Genomic DNA, 19,195 nt, shown 5'->3' with positions numbered 1-19,195 from the left:
ATATATATATATAAATATAGCTGCGAGCAGCGATGGAGGGCCCAAGCCGGCGGTACCGCCACCCCGGTGCCTTTAGGTAACTAAAGGCACCGGGGTTGCGGTGCCACCGGCTTGGGCCCGTAATCGCTGCTCGCAGCTATATTTATTATTATTATTATTATTATTCTTATTTTTCTGTCAACCTTTCGGGCACTTTTGAGACCCTTAACGTGCTCGAAAACTCTTGAAACTTTGCACACGGGTCAGAACCCGCGGCCATCAGGGCCGGGCTGAAGCTGGTACCCGGGCGTGGCAGGGGGGCTCGACAGCGCCCCCTTGAACAGGGTCCGAAAACTTGGTCCATAAATCAGACACGCTTGCATGTAATAATATGAAACTCGGTACACATATAGATCTCATCGGGCCGAACAACTTTCGTACTTTTACTTTTTATGCCAGCCCAACAGGAAGTCGGCTATTATGGGTTGTTTTGAAATGCATGCTGTGGAATTTAATGTACTCCTCCTAGGGAACTCATCCATTCGCCTCCAAACTCAGTCAGCATGAAGTCAAGACATTGAGGATGCTAAATTGCGGACGGATTTTTGATATCTCGAACGGTTTGGCCGTGGCGAGGACACGAATTTATGGCGAATAATGGAAACAGGAAGTGTGTTATAACTTCTGCATACATTAACTGATCTTGATTAAACTTCAGCAGTGTGTTTGTTGTAAGAGGCCGATCACATGGATGTGACTATTGTGAGTCAAAGTTATAGCGCCACCAACTGGCAGCAGGAAGTGTGTCACTTTCAAAATGCTTTGAAATCACCCTCTTATTTTTACCCGATTTGCTTCAAACTTTATGTGTATAATGTAGACACACGGCAGATGTAGACCTGTGAAAGGTTTATTGATATCTTAAATACTGTTGCCGTGGCAACGCATCAAACTTTAATATTCTTTTCAGATGCTTTTGAGACTCTTAACATACTTGAAATTGGATGAAACTCGACAGACACATCACATTTATTATCCAGTAGACATGTGCAAAGTTTCAGAAACGGGCGTGGTGAGGGGCTCAGTAGCGCCACCTTTAGTCAAAAATGGGAGCTTAGTTTTAAGTAGAGTCACAAAAATCGTTATGTATATTGTTCTCATCAAGCCGGACAACTTTCTAATTTATAGTCATAAGCTGTGACCAACAGGAAGTGAGATATTTTGGTTTGAATGTGATTTTTTGGAGAATTCTCTCCCTCTCTCTCTCTGCCTCTGCGTCTCTGTGTGTGTGAGGGGTGGGGGGATTTGTCTTTTGAGTGAGATTTGTTTAAAATTCCTGTTTTTCAAGGTTTCAGGGTCTTTTGGGGCCTTTAACGTGCTCGAAAACTCTTGAAACTTTGCACACAGGTCAGAACCCGCGGCCATCAGGGCCGGGCTGAAGCTGGTACCCGGGCGTGGCAGGGGGGCTCAACAGCGCCCCCTGGAACGGGATCCGAACACTTGTCCATAAATCAAACACACTTGCATGTAATGATATGAAACTCGGTACACATATAGATCTCATCGGGCCGAACAACTTTCGTGCTCTAAATTTTACGCCAGCCCAACAGGAAGTCGGCAATTATGGGTTGTTTGGAGAACGCTTGCTGTGGAATTTGAAACACTTCTCCTAGAGAATTAATTAAATCGCCACCAAACTCGGTGAGCATGAAGTCAAGACATTGAGGATGCTAAATTGCGGACGGATTTTTGATATCTCAAACGGTTTGGCCGTGGCGAGGACACGAATTTATGGCGAGAAAAGAGAAACACGAAGTGTTATAACTTCTGCACACATTAACTGATCTTGATGAAACTTCAGCAGTGTGTTCGTGGTAAGAGGGCGATCAGATGGATGTGACTATTGTGAGTCAAAGTTATAGCGCCACCAACTGGCAGCAGGAAGTGTGTCACTTTCAAAATGTTTTTGACAAAAGTGGGGGGGTTAGTTTTACCCACAATTACAAAAATCAGTACGTATATTGGTCTCATCGAGCTGGACAACTTTCTAATTGACAGTTATTAGCTACGACCAACAGGGTGTCAGATATTTTGGTCTGAATATGGATTTTTTGTTAAATCAGCCTCTGAGTTTTTAGTTACTCCTCCTAAAAGGTTTATTTTATTCCCACCAAACTTTTTCAACATGATAAAAATATATTACTGATGCTAAATTGTAAACGGATATTGAATATCTCAAACGGTTTTGCTATGGCGAGGGATTAAATTAATGTCAAAAAGGAAGCAGGAAACATCTCATAACTTCTAAAAATGTAATTATACACCATGTATTTTTATATAAAAATATTAGAACTAAACCTATTTTATTCTGTTTTTGCAATTCAAGAAGTATGAAAAAGTTAAAAACAGGCTATTTAGTGCTATTTGGTTCAACAAAAAAGCAAACATAGGGCTATACTGCCCTCTTGTGTCCAAAAGGATATCAAAATACTATATAAAACGTTTTACTAGGTAGGCCTATTGTATTTAAATATAAATTTATTAGGTATATGACTGTGAGGATATTTTCCCATCGGTTAATCGACGTGTGACACGAGCGGGTGCTTTTAAATCGCTAACTATAGTATACTATATACTAGTAAAATACAGACGTCCGCACAGACATTGATAATGGTGCGGAGTAGAGCGAGCATTTTCAATGTATTCCTATGGATGTAGGAATTAACTAAAACATTTTATTTATGTTTTTGTGTCCACTGTTCAACCGCAACCGCGTCACACACACACACACATTCCAGAATTGCAATCTTGACATCGCAGCCTGTTCATTATAGCCCTAATACAATATAATAATAAAAATAGTCAACCTAACATAAACGAATTACACTGCTCTGTTTAAATAGTCAGTAGTACAATTTGTACCATTCACAGAAAGCAGAGCTCCACTGTGATGTTTCCAAGCACATTTTTGTGCGTGTGAAGAGGATGATTTTTTCCATCGATATTGGAACACGAGTGAAGTACAAAGCCTATAATAAAGAATAGTTTAGCATCCAAATACATCGCAAATATTGAAACATTTTGATTCTAATGAGAGGGTTACGTGAGACCAACACTGCTTACTTTCGTTTTTATTTTTACATTAAATTTAAAGGATTTGTTGTGGAATATTTTGAGTGTATCATAAAATCAGAATAAGGTAAGACAAGTAATATTTTCTGTCATATATATATATATATACGTGTATATATATATATATATATATATATATATATATATATGTATGTATGTATATGTATATGTATGTGTGTGTGTGTGTGTGTATATATATATATATATAGATAGATAGATAGATAGATAGATATTTATATACACATATATATATATATATATATATAAATATAGCTGCGAGCAGCGATGGAGGGCCAAAGCCGGCGGCACCGCCATCCCCGGTGCCTTTAGGTAACTAAAGGCTCCGGGGTTGCGGTGCCACCGGCTTGGGCCCGTAATCGCTGCTCGCAGCTATATTTATTATTATTATTATTATTATTATTATTTTTTTCTACTTCTCGGGCACTTTTGGGGCCCTTAACATGCTCAAAAACTCTTGAAATTTTGCGCACACGTCAGAACCCGCGGCCATCAGGGCCGGACTGAAGCTGGTACCCGGGCGTGGCACGGGGGCTCGACAGCGCCCCCTGGAATTATGTCGTAAAAATTGGTCCATAAATCAAACACGCTTGCATGTAATAATATGAAACTCAGTACACATATAGATCTCATCGGGCCGAACAACTTTCGTGCTCTAAGTTTTACACCAGCCCAACAGGAAGTCGGTTATTATACGTTGTTTGGAAAATGCATACAATGGAATGTGAAATACTCCTCCTAGGGAATTCATCCGATCGCCACCAAACTAGGTGTGAATGAAGTCAAGACATTGAGGATGCTAAATTGCGAACGGATTTTTGATATCTCGAACGGTTTGGCCGTGGCGATGAAACGAATTTATGGCGAATAATGGGACACAGGAAGTGTGTTATAACTTCTGCATACATTAACTGATCTTGATGAAACTTCACCAGTGTGTTCGTTGTAAGAGGCCGAACACAAGGATGTGACTATTGTGAGTCAAAGTTATAGCGCCACCAACTGGCAGCAGGAAGTGTGTCACTTTCAAAATGCTTTGAAATCACACTCTTATTTTTACCCGATTTGCTTCAAACTTTATGTGTATAATGTAGACACACGGCAGATGTAGACCTGTGAAAGGATTATTGATATCTTAGATACTGTTGCCATGGCAACGCATCAAACTTTATTATTCTCTTTTGATGCTTTTGAGACTCTTAACATACTTGAAATTGCATGAAACTCGACAGACACATCACACTTATTAGCCAGTAGACATGTGCAAAGTTTCAAAAACGGGCGTGGTGGAATGGCTCAGTAGCGCCACCTTTAGTCAAAAATGTGGGCTTAGTTTTTCCTAGAATCACAAAAATCGGTATGTATATTGTTCTCATCGAGCCGGACAACTTTCTAATTTACACTTAATAGCTCAAAGCAACAGAAAGTCAGATATTTTGGTTTGAATGTGATTTTTTTGGAGAATTTTCTCTCTCTCTCTGTCTCTGAGTGTGTGAGGGGTGGGGGTGATTTGTCAGTTGAGTGAGATTTTACTTTTTCATTTGTTTTTCAAGGTTTCTGGGGCTTTTGGGTCCCTAAACGTGCTCGAAAACTCTTGAAACTTTGCACACAGGTCAGAACCCGCGGCTATCAGGGCGGGGCTGAATCTGGTACCCGGGCGTGGCAGGGGGGCTCGACAGCGCCCCCTTGAACGGGGTTCTAAAACTTGGTCCATATATCAAACACGCTTGCATGAATTAATTTGAAACTCGGTACACATATAGATCTCATCGGGCCGAACAACTTTCGTGCTCTAAGTTTTACACCAGCCCAACAGGAAGTCGGCTATTATGGGTTGTTTGGAAAACACTTGCTGTGGAATGTGAAATACTCCTCCTAGAAAATTCACCGTGTCCCCTCCAAACTCGGTGTGCATGTAGTCAAGACTTTGAGGATGCTAAATTGCGGACGGATTTTTGATATCTCGAACGGTTTGGCCGTGGCGAGGAATCGAATTTATGGCGAGAAAAGAGAAACACGAAGTGGAATAACTTCTGCATACATTAACTGATCTTGATGAAACTTCAGCAGTGTGTTCGTGGTAAGAGGCCGATCAGATGTATGTAGCTATTGTGATTCAAAGTTATAGCGCCACTAACTGGCAGCAGGAAGTGTGTCACTTTCAACATGCTTTTGACAAAAGTGGGGGGGTTAGTTTTAACTACAGTAAAAAAAACTCAGTTCATATATTGATCTCATCGACCCGGACAACTTTCTAATTTAAAGTCATTAGCTCTGACCATCAGGAAGTCAGATATTTTGGTCTGAATGTGGATTTTTTTGCAAAATCAGCCTCTGAATTTTTAGCCACCTTTATCTAAGTGGTTTATTTTATTCACACCAAACTTTTTCAACATGATAAAAATATATTAATGATGCTAAATTGTGAACGGATAATAAATATCTCAAACGGTTTTGCTATGGCGAGGGATTAAAGTATTGTCTAAAAAGGAAACACTAAAAGGTTAATATATTCTAAAAATTTAATTATAAACCATTTATTACTATATAAAAGTATACAAATATCAGAACTTAACTCATTTTATTCTTTTTTTTCAATTTAAGAATGAAGTTTAAGTTTAAAAACTGCCAGAATGGTTGTTTAGTCTAAACAGTAAATAAATAAAGTCAAACATAGTGCTATACTGCCCTCTTGTGTTCAAAATCAGGTAGGCCTATTATATCTATATAAAAATATACTAGGTATGTGACGGTAAGAATATTTTACCACCGGTTAACTGACGTGTGACACCGCTGGGGGCTTTTTAATCGCTAACTTAAAAACGAAAGTAAAATATGTTCGTCCGCACGGACATTGATAATGGTGCGGAGCAGAGCGAGCATTTTCAATAAATTCCTATGGAAGGAGGAATGACCTAAAAAACGTTGACTCTGTTCTGCTCGTTCCTCGTTGAGGACGCGCACCATTATGAATGCCTGTGCAGCCGTGAGCATTTTAGTTTCATTTTCGGGGAGGATTGCTTGAATGTATTTAAAAAAGCACAATGTTGTGTTTTATTGCTACTGTACAAAAATATAAGTTAACACTTTGCAGTTTGAATGATGTTCTGAACAAAATGACAGAGTATGTTTTTATGTGTCCACTGTTTAATCGCGCCCTGGTTTTGAAAATTCCCAAGTTATTTTTTCATTTAAGTTTTTTCATTGTTCTAATCAGGTCAGGCAAGTAAAACTATCTGTGTCTTATCCATTACATTTTTATATAATATATATACACTACTGTTCAAAAATTTGGGGTCAGTAAGATTTTTAAGCGAGGTTTCTTCTGCTCACCAAGGCTGCATTTATTTGATTAAAAATACAAACAAAAACAGTAATATTTTAAAATAGTATTCCAATTTAAAACAGCTGCTTTCTATTTTAATATATTTTAAACTGTTATTTATTCCTGTGATCAAAGCTGAGTTTTCAGCATCATTACTCCAGTCGTCACTGTCACATGATCCTTCAGAAATTATTCTAATATGATGATTGATGCTCAAGAAACATTCATTATTATTTTAAATGTCGAAAACAGTTGTGTACAGTCTTTGATGAATAGAAAGTTCAAAAGAACAGCATTTATCTGAAATCTAAAGCTTTTGTAACATTAAACACTACCGTTCAGAAGTTTGGGGTCAGTAATAATTTTAATTTTATTTTTGGGGGTAAGAAATAAAATAAATCAATACTTTTATTAATCGAGAATGCATTTTGAAAAAAAATCTGTACACAACTGTTTTCAACATTGAAAATAATAATTAATAATTATTGACCATCAATCATCATATTCGAATGATTTCTGAAGGATCATGTGACACTGAAGATGGGAGTAATGATGCTGAAAACTCAGCTTTGATCACATAAATTAATTACAGTGTAAAATATTTTAAAATAGAAAACAGCTGTTTTAAATTGGATTAATATTTCACAATATTACTGTTTTTGTTTGTATTTTGTATCAAATAAATGCAGCCTTGGTGAGCAGAAGAGACTTCTCCTAAAAACATTAAAAATCTTCCTGACCCCAAACTTTTGAACGGTATATATATATATATATATATATGTATGTATTTATATTTATGTATGTATTTATATATATATATATATATATATAAATATAGCTGCGAGCAGCGATGGAGGGCCAAAGCCGGCGGTACCGCCACCCCGGTGCCTTTAGGTAACTAAAGGCACCGGGGTTGCGGTGCCACCGGCTTGGGCCCGTAATCGCTGCTCGCAGCTATATTTATATATATATATATTTATTATTATTATTATTATTATTTTGTCAACCTTTCGGGCACTTTTGGGGCCCTTAACATGCTCGAAAACTCTTGAAATTTTGCACACACGTCAGAACCCGCGGCCATCAGGGCCGGACTGAAGCTGGTACCCGGGCGTGGCAGGGGGGCTCGACAGCGCCCCCTGGAACGGGATCCAAACACGTGTCCGTAAATCAAACACGCTTGCATGTAATAATATGAAACTCGGTACACATATAGATCTCATCGGGCCGAACAACTTTCGTGCTCTAAGTTTTACGCCAGCCAAACAGGAAGTTGGCTATTTAGCATTGTTTGGAAACGCATGCTGTGGAATTTAATGTACTCCTCCTAGGGAATTCATCGATTTGCCTCCAAACTCGGTGTGCAGGAAGTCAAGACATTGAGGATGCTAAATTGCGGACGGATTTTTGATATCTCGAACGGTTTGGCCGTGGCGAGGAAACAAATTTATGGCGAAAAAATGAAACAGGAAGTGTGTTATAACTTCTGCATACATTAACTGATCTTGATGAAACTTCAGCAGTGTGTTCGTTGTAAGAGGCCGATCACATGGATGTGACTATTGTGAGTCAAAGTTATAGCGCCACCAACAGGCAGCAGGAAGTACATCACTTTCAAAATGCTTTGAAATCAGTGTCTTATTTTTACCCGATTTGCTTCAAACTTTATGTGTATAATGTAGACACACGGCAGATGTAAACCTGTGAAAGGATTATTGATATCTTAGATACTGTTGCCGTGGCAACGCATCAAACTTTAATATTATTTTTTGATGCTTTTGAGACTCTTAACATACTTGAAATTGCATGAAACTCAACAGACACATCACATTTATTAGCCCGTAGACATGTGCAAAGTTTCAGAAACGGGCGTGGTGGAATGGCTCAGTAGCGCCACCTTTAGTCAAAAATGGGGGCTTAGTTTTTCCTAGAATCACAAAACTTGGTATGTGTATTGTTCTCATCAAGACGGACAACTTTCTAATTTACATGAACCATCTCCGACCAACAGGAAGAGAGATATTTTGGTTTGAATGTGGATTTTCTGAAGAATTTTCTCTCTCTCTCTCTGTGTCTGTGTGTGTGTGAGGGGAGGGGGGGATTTGACTATTGCTTTTATATTGTTAATCAAGGTTTCAGGGGCTTTTGGGGTCCTTAACGTGCTCAAAAACTCTTGAAACTTTGCACACAGGTCAGAACCCACGGCCATCAGGGCCGGGCTGAAGCTGGTACCCGGGCGTGGCTGGGGGGCTCAACAGCGCCCCCTTGAACGGGGTTCTAAAACTTGATCCATATATCAAACACGCTCGCATGAATTAATATGAAACTCGGTACACATATAGATCTCATCGGGCCGAACAACTTTACCCCAGTCAAGTTTTACGCCAGCCCAACAGGAAGTCGGCTATTATGGGTTGTTTGGAAAACGCTTGCTGTGGAATGTGAAATACTCCTCCTAGAAAATTCACCGTGTCCCCTTCAAACTCGGTGTGCATGTAGTCAAGACTTTGAGGATGCTAAATTGCGGACGGATTTTTGATATCTCGAACGGTTTGGCTGTGGCGAGGAATCGAATTTATGGCGAGAAAAGAGAAACACGGAAGTGGAATAACTTCTGCATACATTAACTGATCTTGATGAAACTTCAGCAGTGTGTTCGTGGTAAGAGGCCGATCAGATGGATGTAGCTATTGTGAGTCAAAGTTATAGCGCCACCAACTGGCAGCAGGAAGTGTGTCACTTTCAACATGCTTTTGACAAAAGTGGGGGGGTTAGTTTTAACTACAGTAAAGAAAAAACAGTTTGTATATTGTTCTCATCAAGCCGGACAACTTTCTAATTTACATTCAATAGCTCTGGCCATCAGGAAGTCAGATATTTTGGTCTGAATGTGAATTTTTTTGCAAAATCAGCCTCTGAATTTTTAGCCACTCCTCTTAAACTATTTATTTTATTCGTACCAAACTTGTTCAACATGATGAAACTACATTAAATATGCTAAATTGTGAATGGATAATAAATATCTCAAACGGTTTTGCTATGGCGAGGGATTAAAGTAATGTCCAAAAAGGAAACACTAAAAATCTTCTAAAAATGTAATTATATACCATTTATTTCTATATAAAAGAATACAAATATCACAACTAAACCCATTTTATTCTGTTTTTGCATTTCAAGAAGAATGAAAAAGTTAAAACAGGCTATTTAGTGCTATTTGGTTCAACAAAAAAGCAAACATAGGGCTATACTGCCCTCTTGTGTCCAAAAGGACATCAAAATAGTATATAAAACTTTTTACCAGGTAGGCCAATATTGTATTTAAATATACATTTATTAGGTATGTGTCTGAGGATATTTTCCCACCGGTTAATCGACGTGTGACACGAGTGGGTGCTTTTAAATCGCTAATATAATAGTGAAAGAAAAATAATGATAATGTTGCACACACAAATCACACACATGTGGGAAAGAATGATGCTTTTAAACAACACTAAACCGCCATTAGGTGTCGCCAGGCATCCATCTTAATAAGCGAGTCATTGATTCATTCGTTCAAACGATTCGTTCGAATGAGTCGATCATGATTAAGACAGATGTTTATGGATTGATCATTCAATCTTTGAGTCAACCGATTCGTTAAAAATGCTGAATCGTTCAGTTATGAGAAAACACGTGATGCGTGATGGTTCTGCCGTGATCTTTGTTTAACTATTTTCGCTGCTGAAACAGAACAAAAACAGTCAACATTGCATCTAAAATGTAAGTGACTTAATTGTAACTGTTTATTAACCTGTTGTATGAAATCTAGGGGTGGGAGAAACAAATTATTCTTAGATGCATCGCGATGCGGACGTGGACGATTCTGAATCGATTCACAAATGTCAAAAAATCGATTCTCTAAAAAAATATTTTTCTAATAACGTAATATTGACGGAAGGCAAAAGGCGGAACTCTAAGCGGACGTGCGTGCAGTCTGTGGCGCGCACATAACAGAGAAGTTTCTTCTGCTCACCAAGGCTGCATTTATTTGATTCAAAATACAAACAAAAACAGTAATATTGTAAAATATTATTACAATTTAAAACAGTTTAAAATATATTAAAATAGAAAGCAGCTGTTATTTATTCCTGTGATCAAAGCTGAGTTTTCAGCATCATTACTCCAGTCGTCACTGTCACATGATCCTTCAGAAATTATTCTAATATGATGATTGATACTCAAGAAACATTCATTATTATTTTAAATGTCGAAAACAGTTGTGTACAGTCTTTGATGAATAGAAAGTTCAAAAGAACAGCATTTATCTGAAATCTAAAGCTTTTGTAACGTTAAACACTACCGCTCAAAAGTTTTGGGTTAGTAATAATTAAAATTTTATTTTTGGGGGAAATAAATAAAATAAATCAGTACTTTTATTTATGAAGGATGAGTTAAACTGATCAACAGTTACAGTAAAGACATTTATAATGTTAAAAATATATATATTTGAAATATATGCTGTTCTTTTGAACTTTACATTCATCAAAGCATTTTGAAAAAAAAAATCTGTACACAACTGTTTTCAACATTGAAAATAATAATGAATATTTATTGAGCATCAATCATCATATTAGTATGATTTCTGAAGGATCATGTGACACTGAAGACTGGAGTAATGATGCTGAAAACTCAACTTTGATCACAGAAATGAATTACTATGTAAAATATTTAAAAATTGAAAACAGCTGTTTTAAATTGGAATAATATTTCACAATATTACTGTTTTTGTTTGTATTTTTAATCAATAAATGCAGCCTTGGTGAGCAGAAGAGACTTCTCCTAAAAACATTAAAAATCTTACTGACCCCAAACTTTTGAACAATAATATATATATATATATATATATATATATATATATATATATATATATACATATATATGTATGTGTGTGTATGTATGTATGTATGTATATATATATATATATATATATATATATATATATATATATATATATATATAAAAATAGCTGCGAGCAGCGATTACGGGCCCAAGCCGGCGGTACCGCCACCCCGGTGCCTTTAGGTAACTTGGGCCCGTAATCGCTGCTCGCAGCTATATTTATTATTAGGGCCCAAGCCCTGAAAGGGCGAAGGCCCTATTGTTTCCGTAAGGATTATTTTTTTTTTTTTTCTTCATTATTTTTTTTTTTGCCTTTTTGCCACTTTTGGGGCCCTTAACATGCTCAAAAACTCTTGAAATTTTGCACACACGTCAGAACCTGCGGCCATCAGGGCCGGGCTGAAGCTGGTACTGGGGCGTGGCAGGGGGGCTCGACAGCGCCCCCTGGAATGGGGTCCGAAAACTTGGTCCATAAATCAAACACGCTTGCATGTAATAATATGAAACTCAGTACACATATAGATCTCACCGGGCCGAACAACTTTCGTGCTCTAAGTTTTACAAAAGCCCAACAGGAAGTCGGTTATTATACGTTGTTTGGAAAACGCATACAATGGAATGTGAAATACTCCTCCTAGGGATTTCATCCGATCGCCACCAAACTCGGTGAGAATAAAGTCAAGACATTGAGGATGAATTCTTGCGAACGGATTTTTGATATCTCGAACGGTTTGGCCGTGGCGAGGAAACGAATTTATGGCGAATAATGGGACACAGGAAGTGTGTTATAACTTCTGCATACATTAACTGATCTTGATGAAACTTCAGCAGTGTGTTCGTTGTAAGAGGCCGATCACATGGATGTGACTATTGTGAGTCAAAGTTATAGCGCCACCAACTGGCAGCAGGAAGTGTGTCACTTTCAAAATGCTTTGAAGTCACCCTCTTAATTTTACCCGATTTGCTTCAAACTTTATGTGTATAATGTAAACACAGGGCAGATGTAGACCTGTGAAAGGATTATTGATATCTTAGATACTGTTGCCGTGGCAACGCATCAAGTTTTAATATTCTTTTCGGATGCGTTTGAGACTCTTAACATGCTTGAAATTGGATGAAACTCGACAGACACATAACACTTATTAGCCAGTAGACATGTGAAAAGTTTCAGAAACGGGCGTGGCAGGGGGGCTCAACAGCGCCCTCTTGAACAGGGTCTGAAAACTTGGTCCATATATCAAACACGCTTGAATGAAATAATATGAAACTCGGTACACATATAGATTTCGTCGGGCCGAACAACTTTCCCTCTGACAAGTTTCACGCCAGCCCAACAGGAAGTCAGCTATTATGGGTTGTTTGGAAAACGCTTGCTGTGGAATGTGATGTACTCCTCCTAGAGAATTCATTCAATCACCTCCAAACTCAGTCAGCATGAAGTAAAGACATTGAGGATGCTAAATTGCGGACGGATTTTTGATATCTTGAACGGTTTGGCCGTGGTGAGGAAACGAATTTATGGCGAGAAAAGAGAGACATGAAGTGTTATAACTTCTGCATACATCAACTGATCTTGATGAAACTTCAGCAGTGTGTTCGTGGTAAGAGGCCGATCAGATGGATGTGACTATTGTGAGTCAAAGTTATAGCGCCACCAACTGGCAGCAGGAAGTGTGTCACTTTCAACATGCTTTTGACAAAAGTGGGGGGGTTAGTTTTAAATACAGTAAAAAAAAAATGTTTTTATATTGTTCTCATCAAGCCGGACAACTTTCTAATTTACATTCATTAGCTCAGAGCAAAAGGAAGTCAGATATTTTGGTCTGAATGTGGATTTTTTTGCAAAATCAGCCTATGAATTTTTAGCCACTCCTCTTAAACTATTTATTTTATTCCCACCAAACTTTTTCAACATGATGAAAATACATTAAATATGCTAAATTGTGAACGGATAATAAATATCTCAAACGGTTTTGCTATGGCGAGGGATTAAAGTAATGTCCAAAAAGGAAAAACTAAAAGCCTCAAATTTTCTAAAAATGTAATTATATACCATTTATTTCTATATAAAAGTATACAAACATCACAACTAAACATTTTATTCTTTTTTTTCAATTTAAGAATGAATTTTAAGTTTAAAAACTGCCAGAATGGTTGTTTAGTCTAAACAATACATAAATAAAGTCAAACATAGTGCTATACTGCCCTCTTGTGTTCAAAATCAGGTAGGCCTATTATATCTATATATAAATATACTAGGTATGTGACGGTGAGAATATTTTACCACCGGTTAACTGACGTGTGACACCGCTGGGGGCTTTTTAATCGCTAACTTAAAAACTAAAGTAAAATATGTTCGTCCGCACTGACATTTATATTGGTTGAGCGAGCGTTTCAAATGAATTCCTATGGAAGTAGGAATTAACTGAAAAACGTTCACTCTGTTCTGCTCGTTCCTCGCCGTGGACGTGCACCGTTATGAATGCCCGTGCAGCCATGAGCATTTTAGTTTCATTTTAAAATTAGCGCCTTTCGGGGGGTGGATTGCTTGAAATTATTTTACAAAAGCACAATTTTGTGTTTTATTGCAACTGTACACAAATATAAGTTAACACTTTGCAGTTTGAATGTCGTCCTGTATAATGATGGAGTATGTTTTTATGTGTCTACTGTTCAATCGCGCCCACGCCACACACACACACACACACACACACACGGTTTACTATCTTTGTGGGTACTCTCCATGGACTTAATGGTTTTTATACTGTACAAACTGTATATTCTATCTCCTCACACTAACCCTACCCCTAAACCTACCTATCCCATAAAACTTTCTGCATTTTTACATTTCCAAAAAAACTCATTCTGTATGATTTATAATCTTGTTTACCCATGGGGACCTCTATTTAGGTCCCCACTGTGACACGAGTCCCCATGAGTCTGTGTGCATTCAGGTTAAAGTCCCCACCGGAATAGAAAAACATGAACACACACACACACACACACACACACACACACACACACACACACACACACACACACACACACACACTCCAGCATTACAATCTTGACATCGCAGCCTGTTCATTATAGCCTTAATAAAATATAATAATAAAATAGTCAACCTAACATATAAAAATTACACTGCTCTAAATAGTCAGTAGTACAATTCGTACATTCACAGTAAGCACCGCTCGCTCCACTGTGATGTTTCCAAGCAAATTTTTGCGCATGTGAAGAGGATGATTTTTTCCATCAATATTGGAACACGAGTGAAGAACAAAGCCTATAATAAAGAATAGTTTAGCATCCAAATACATCGCAAATGTTGAAACATTTTGATTCTGATGAGAGGGTTACGTGAGCCCAACACTGCTTACTTTCATTTTTACTTTTACATTAAATTTAAAGGATTTGTTGTGGAATATTTTGAGTGTATCATAAAATCTGAATAAAAAAAAAATAATAATAATAAAAAAAAAAAAAAATGAATGAATGAATGAATAAATAAATAAATATATATATGTATGTGTATATATATATATATATATATATATATATATATATATATATATATATAGCTGCGAGCAGCGATAAAGGGCCAAAGCCGGCGGCACCGCCACCCTAAAGGCACCGGGGTTGCGGTGCCACCGGCTTGGGCCCGTAATCGCTGCTCGCAGCTATATTTATTATTATTATTATTATTTTTTCCTACTTCTTGGGCACTTTTGGGGCCCTTAACATGCTCAAAAACTCTTGAAATTTTGCACACACGTCAGAACCTGCGGCCAACAGGGCCGGACTGAAGCTGGTACCCGGGCGTGGCACGGGGGCTCGACAGCGCCCCCTGGAATGGTGTCTGAAAAATTGGTCCATAAATCAAACACGCTTGCATGTAATAATATGAAACTCAGTCCACATATAGATCTCATCGGGCCGAACAACTTTCGTGCTCTAAGTTTTACACCAGCCCAAAAGGAAGTCGGTTATTATACGTTGTTTGGAAAACGCATACAATGGAATGTGAAATACTCCTACTAGGGAATTAATCCGATCGCCACCAAACTAGGTGTGAATGAAGTCAAGACATTGAGGATGCTAAATTGCGGACGGATTTTTGATATCTCGAACGGTTTGGCCGTGGCGAGGAAACGAATTTATGGCGAATAATGGGACACAGGAAGTGTGTTATAACTTCTGCATACATTGACTGATCTTGATGAAACTTCAGCAGTGTATTCGTTGTAAGAGGCCGATCACATAGATGTGACCTTTGTGAGTCAAAGTTATAGCGCCACCAACTGGCAGCAGGAAGTTTGTCATTTTCAAAATGCTTTGAAATCACCCTCTTATTTTTACCCGATTTGCTTCAAACTTTATGTGTATAATGTAAATACATGGCAGATGTAGACTTGTGAAAGGATTATTTATATCTTAGATACTGTTGCCGCGGCAACGCATCAAACTTTAATATTCTTTTCGGATGCTTTTGAGACTCTTCGCATGCTTGAAATTGGATGAAACTCGACAGACACATAACACTTATTAGCCAGTAGACATGTGAAAAGTTTCAGAAATGGGCGTGGCAGGGGGGTTCAACAGCGCCACCTTGAACAGGGTCTGAAAACTTGGTCCATATATCAAACACGCTTGCATGAATTAATATGAAACTCGGTACACATATAGATCTCATCAGGCCGAACAACTTTCCCTCTGTCAAGTTTCACGCCAGCCCAACAGGAAGTCGGCTATTATGGGATGTTTGGAAAACGCTTGCTGTGGAATGTGAAGTACTCCTCCTAGAGAATTCATCCCATCCCCACCAAACTCGGTGTGCATGAAGTCAAGACATTGAGGATGCTAAATTGTGGACGGATTTTTGATATCTCGAACGGTTTGGCCGTGGCGAGGAAACGAATTTATGGCGAGAAAAGAGAAACACGAAGTGGAATAACTTCTGCATACATTAACTGATCTTGATGAAACTTCAGCAGTGTGTTCGTGGTAAGAGGCCGATCAGATGGATGTAACTATTTTGAGTCAAAGTTATAGCGCCACCAACTGGCAGCAGGAAGTGTGTCACTTTCAAAATGTTTTTGACAAAAGTGGGGGGGTTAGTTTTACCAACAGTTAAAAAAAATCACAATATATGTTGGTCTCACCGAGCCGGACAACTTTCTAATTTACAGTTATTAGCTCAGAGCAAAAGGAAGTCAGATATTTTGGTTTGAATGTGGATTTTTTGGATATTTCAGACTCTGAGTATTTAGCTACTCTTCCTAACTGGTTTATTTTATTCACACCAAACTTTTTCAACATGATGAAAACACATTAAAGATGCTAAATTGTGAACGGATATTAAACATCTCAAACGGTTTTTCTATAGTGAGGGACTAAAGTAATGTACAAAAAGGAAACTAAAAGCCTCATCTTCTAAAAATGTAATTAAACACCATTTATTTCTATATAAAAGTATAAAAATATCACAACTAAACCCATTTTATTCTTTTTTTTCAATCTAATAAATATTTATAAGTTGAAAAATAGTAATTGTACTATTTAGTCCCATAAAAGTCAAGTCATACATAGGGCTATACTGCTCTCTTGTGTTCAAAATCAGGTAGGCCTATTGTATCTACATAAAAATATACTAGTGACGGTGAGAATATTTTACCACCGGTTAATCGACGTGTGACACCGCTGGGGGCTTTTGAATCGCCAACATAAAAACGAAAGTAAAATATGTTCGTCCGCACTGACATTGATAGTGGTTGAGTGAGCGTTTCAAATGAATTCCTATGGAAGTAGGAATTAACTGAAAAACGTTCACTCTGTTCTGCTCGTTCCTCGCCGTGGATGCGCACGTTATGAATGCCCGTGCAGCCATGAGCATTTTAGTTTAATTTTTAAATTAGCGCCTTTCGGGGGTGGATTGCTTGAAATTATTTTACAAAAGCACAATGTTGTGTTTTATTGCGACTGTACACAAATATAAGTTAACACTTTGCAGTTTGAATGTCGTCCTGTATAATGACGGAGTATGTTTTTATGTGTCCACTGTTCCATCGCGCCCACGCCACACACACACACACGCACACACACACACACACACACACACACACGGTTTACTATCTTTGTGGGGACTCTCCATAGACTTAATGGTTTTTATACTTTACAAACTGTATATTCTATCTCCTCACACTAACCCTACCCCTAAACCTACCCATCAAAGAAAACTTTCTGCATTTTTACATTTCCCCAAAAACTCATTCTGTATGATTTATAAGCTTGTTTACCCATGGGGACCTCTATTTAGGTCCCCACTGTGACACGAGTCCCCATGAGTCTGTGTGCATTCAGGTTGAAGTCCCCATCGGGATAGAAAAACATGAACACACATATACACACACACACACACACACACACACACACACACACACACACACACACACACACACACACACACACACACACACACACAACACACATTCCAGCATTGCAATCTTGACATCGCAGCCTGTTCATTATTGCCTTAATAAAATATAATAATAAAATAGTTAACCTAACATATAAAAATTACACTGCTCTAAATAGTCAGTAGTACAATTCGTACATTCACAGTAAGCACCGCACCACTGTGATGTTTCAAGCACATTTTTGCGCGTGTGAAGAGGATGATTTTTTCCGTCGATATTGGAACACGAGTGAAGAACAAAGCCTATAATAAAGAATAGTTTAGCATCCAAATACATCGCAAATGCTGAAACATTTTGATTCTAATGAGAGGGTTACGTGAGCCCAACAGTGCTTACTTTCGTTTTTATTTTTACATTAAATTTAAAAGATTTGTTGTGGAATATTTTGAGTGTATCATAAAATCAGAATAAGGTAATAAGGTTTCTCTTTTATATATATATATATATATATATATATATATATATATATATATATATATATATATATATATATATAGCTGCGAGCAGCGATGAAGGGCCAAAGCCGGCGGTACCGCCACCCCGGTGCCTTTAGGTAACTAAAGGCACCGGGGTTGCGGTGCCACCGGCTTGGGCCCGTAATCGCTGCTCGCAGCTATATTTATTATTATTATTTTGTCAACCTTTCGGGCACTTTTGGGGCCTTTAACATGCTCGAAAACTCTTGAAATTTTGCACACAGGTCAGAACCCGCGGCCATCAGGGCCGGGCTGAAGCTGGTACCCGGGCGTGGCAGGGGGCCTCGACAGCGCCCCCTGGAACGGGATCCGAACACTTGTCCATAAATCAGACACGCTTGCATGTAATAATATGAAACTCGGTACACATATAGACCTCATCGGGCCGAACAACTTTCGTGCTCTAAGTTTTACGCCAGACCAACAGGAAGTCGGCTATTATAGGTTGTTTGGAAACGCATGCTGTGGAATTTGATGTACTCCTCCTAGGAAATTCATCCATTCGCCTCCAAACTCGGTCGGCATGAAGACAAGACATTGAGGATGCTAAATTGCGGACGGATTTTTGATATCTCGAACGGTTTGGCCGTGGCAAGGAAACGAATTTATGGCGAATAATTCAAACAGGAAGTGTGTTATAACTTCTGCATTCATTAACTGATCTTGATGAAACTTCAGCAGTGTGTTAGTTGTAAGAGGCCGATCACATGGATGTGAAATTTGTGAGTCAAAGTTATAGCGCCACCAACTGGCAACAGGAAGTGTGTCACTTTCAAAATGCTTTGAAATCACCCTCTTATTTTTACCCGATTTGCTTCAAACTTTATGTGTATAATGTAAACACACGGCAGATGTAGACCTGTGAAAGGATTATTGATATCTTAGATACTGTTGCCGTGGCAACGCATCAA

This window comes from Squalius cephalus, assembly GCF_949319135.1.
Source record: "Squalius cephalus genome assembly, chromosome: 22".
Classification (NCBI taxonomy): domain Eukaryota; kingdom Metazoa; phylum Chordata; class Actinopteri; order Cypriniformes; family Leuciscidae; genus Squalius; species Squalius cephalus.
This window is presented reverse-complemented; position numbering follows the sequence as displayed.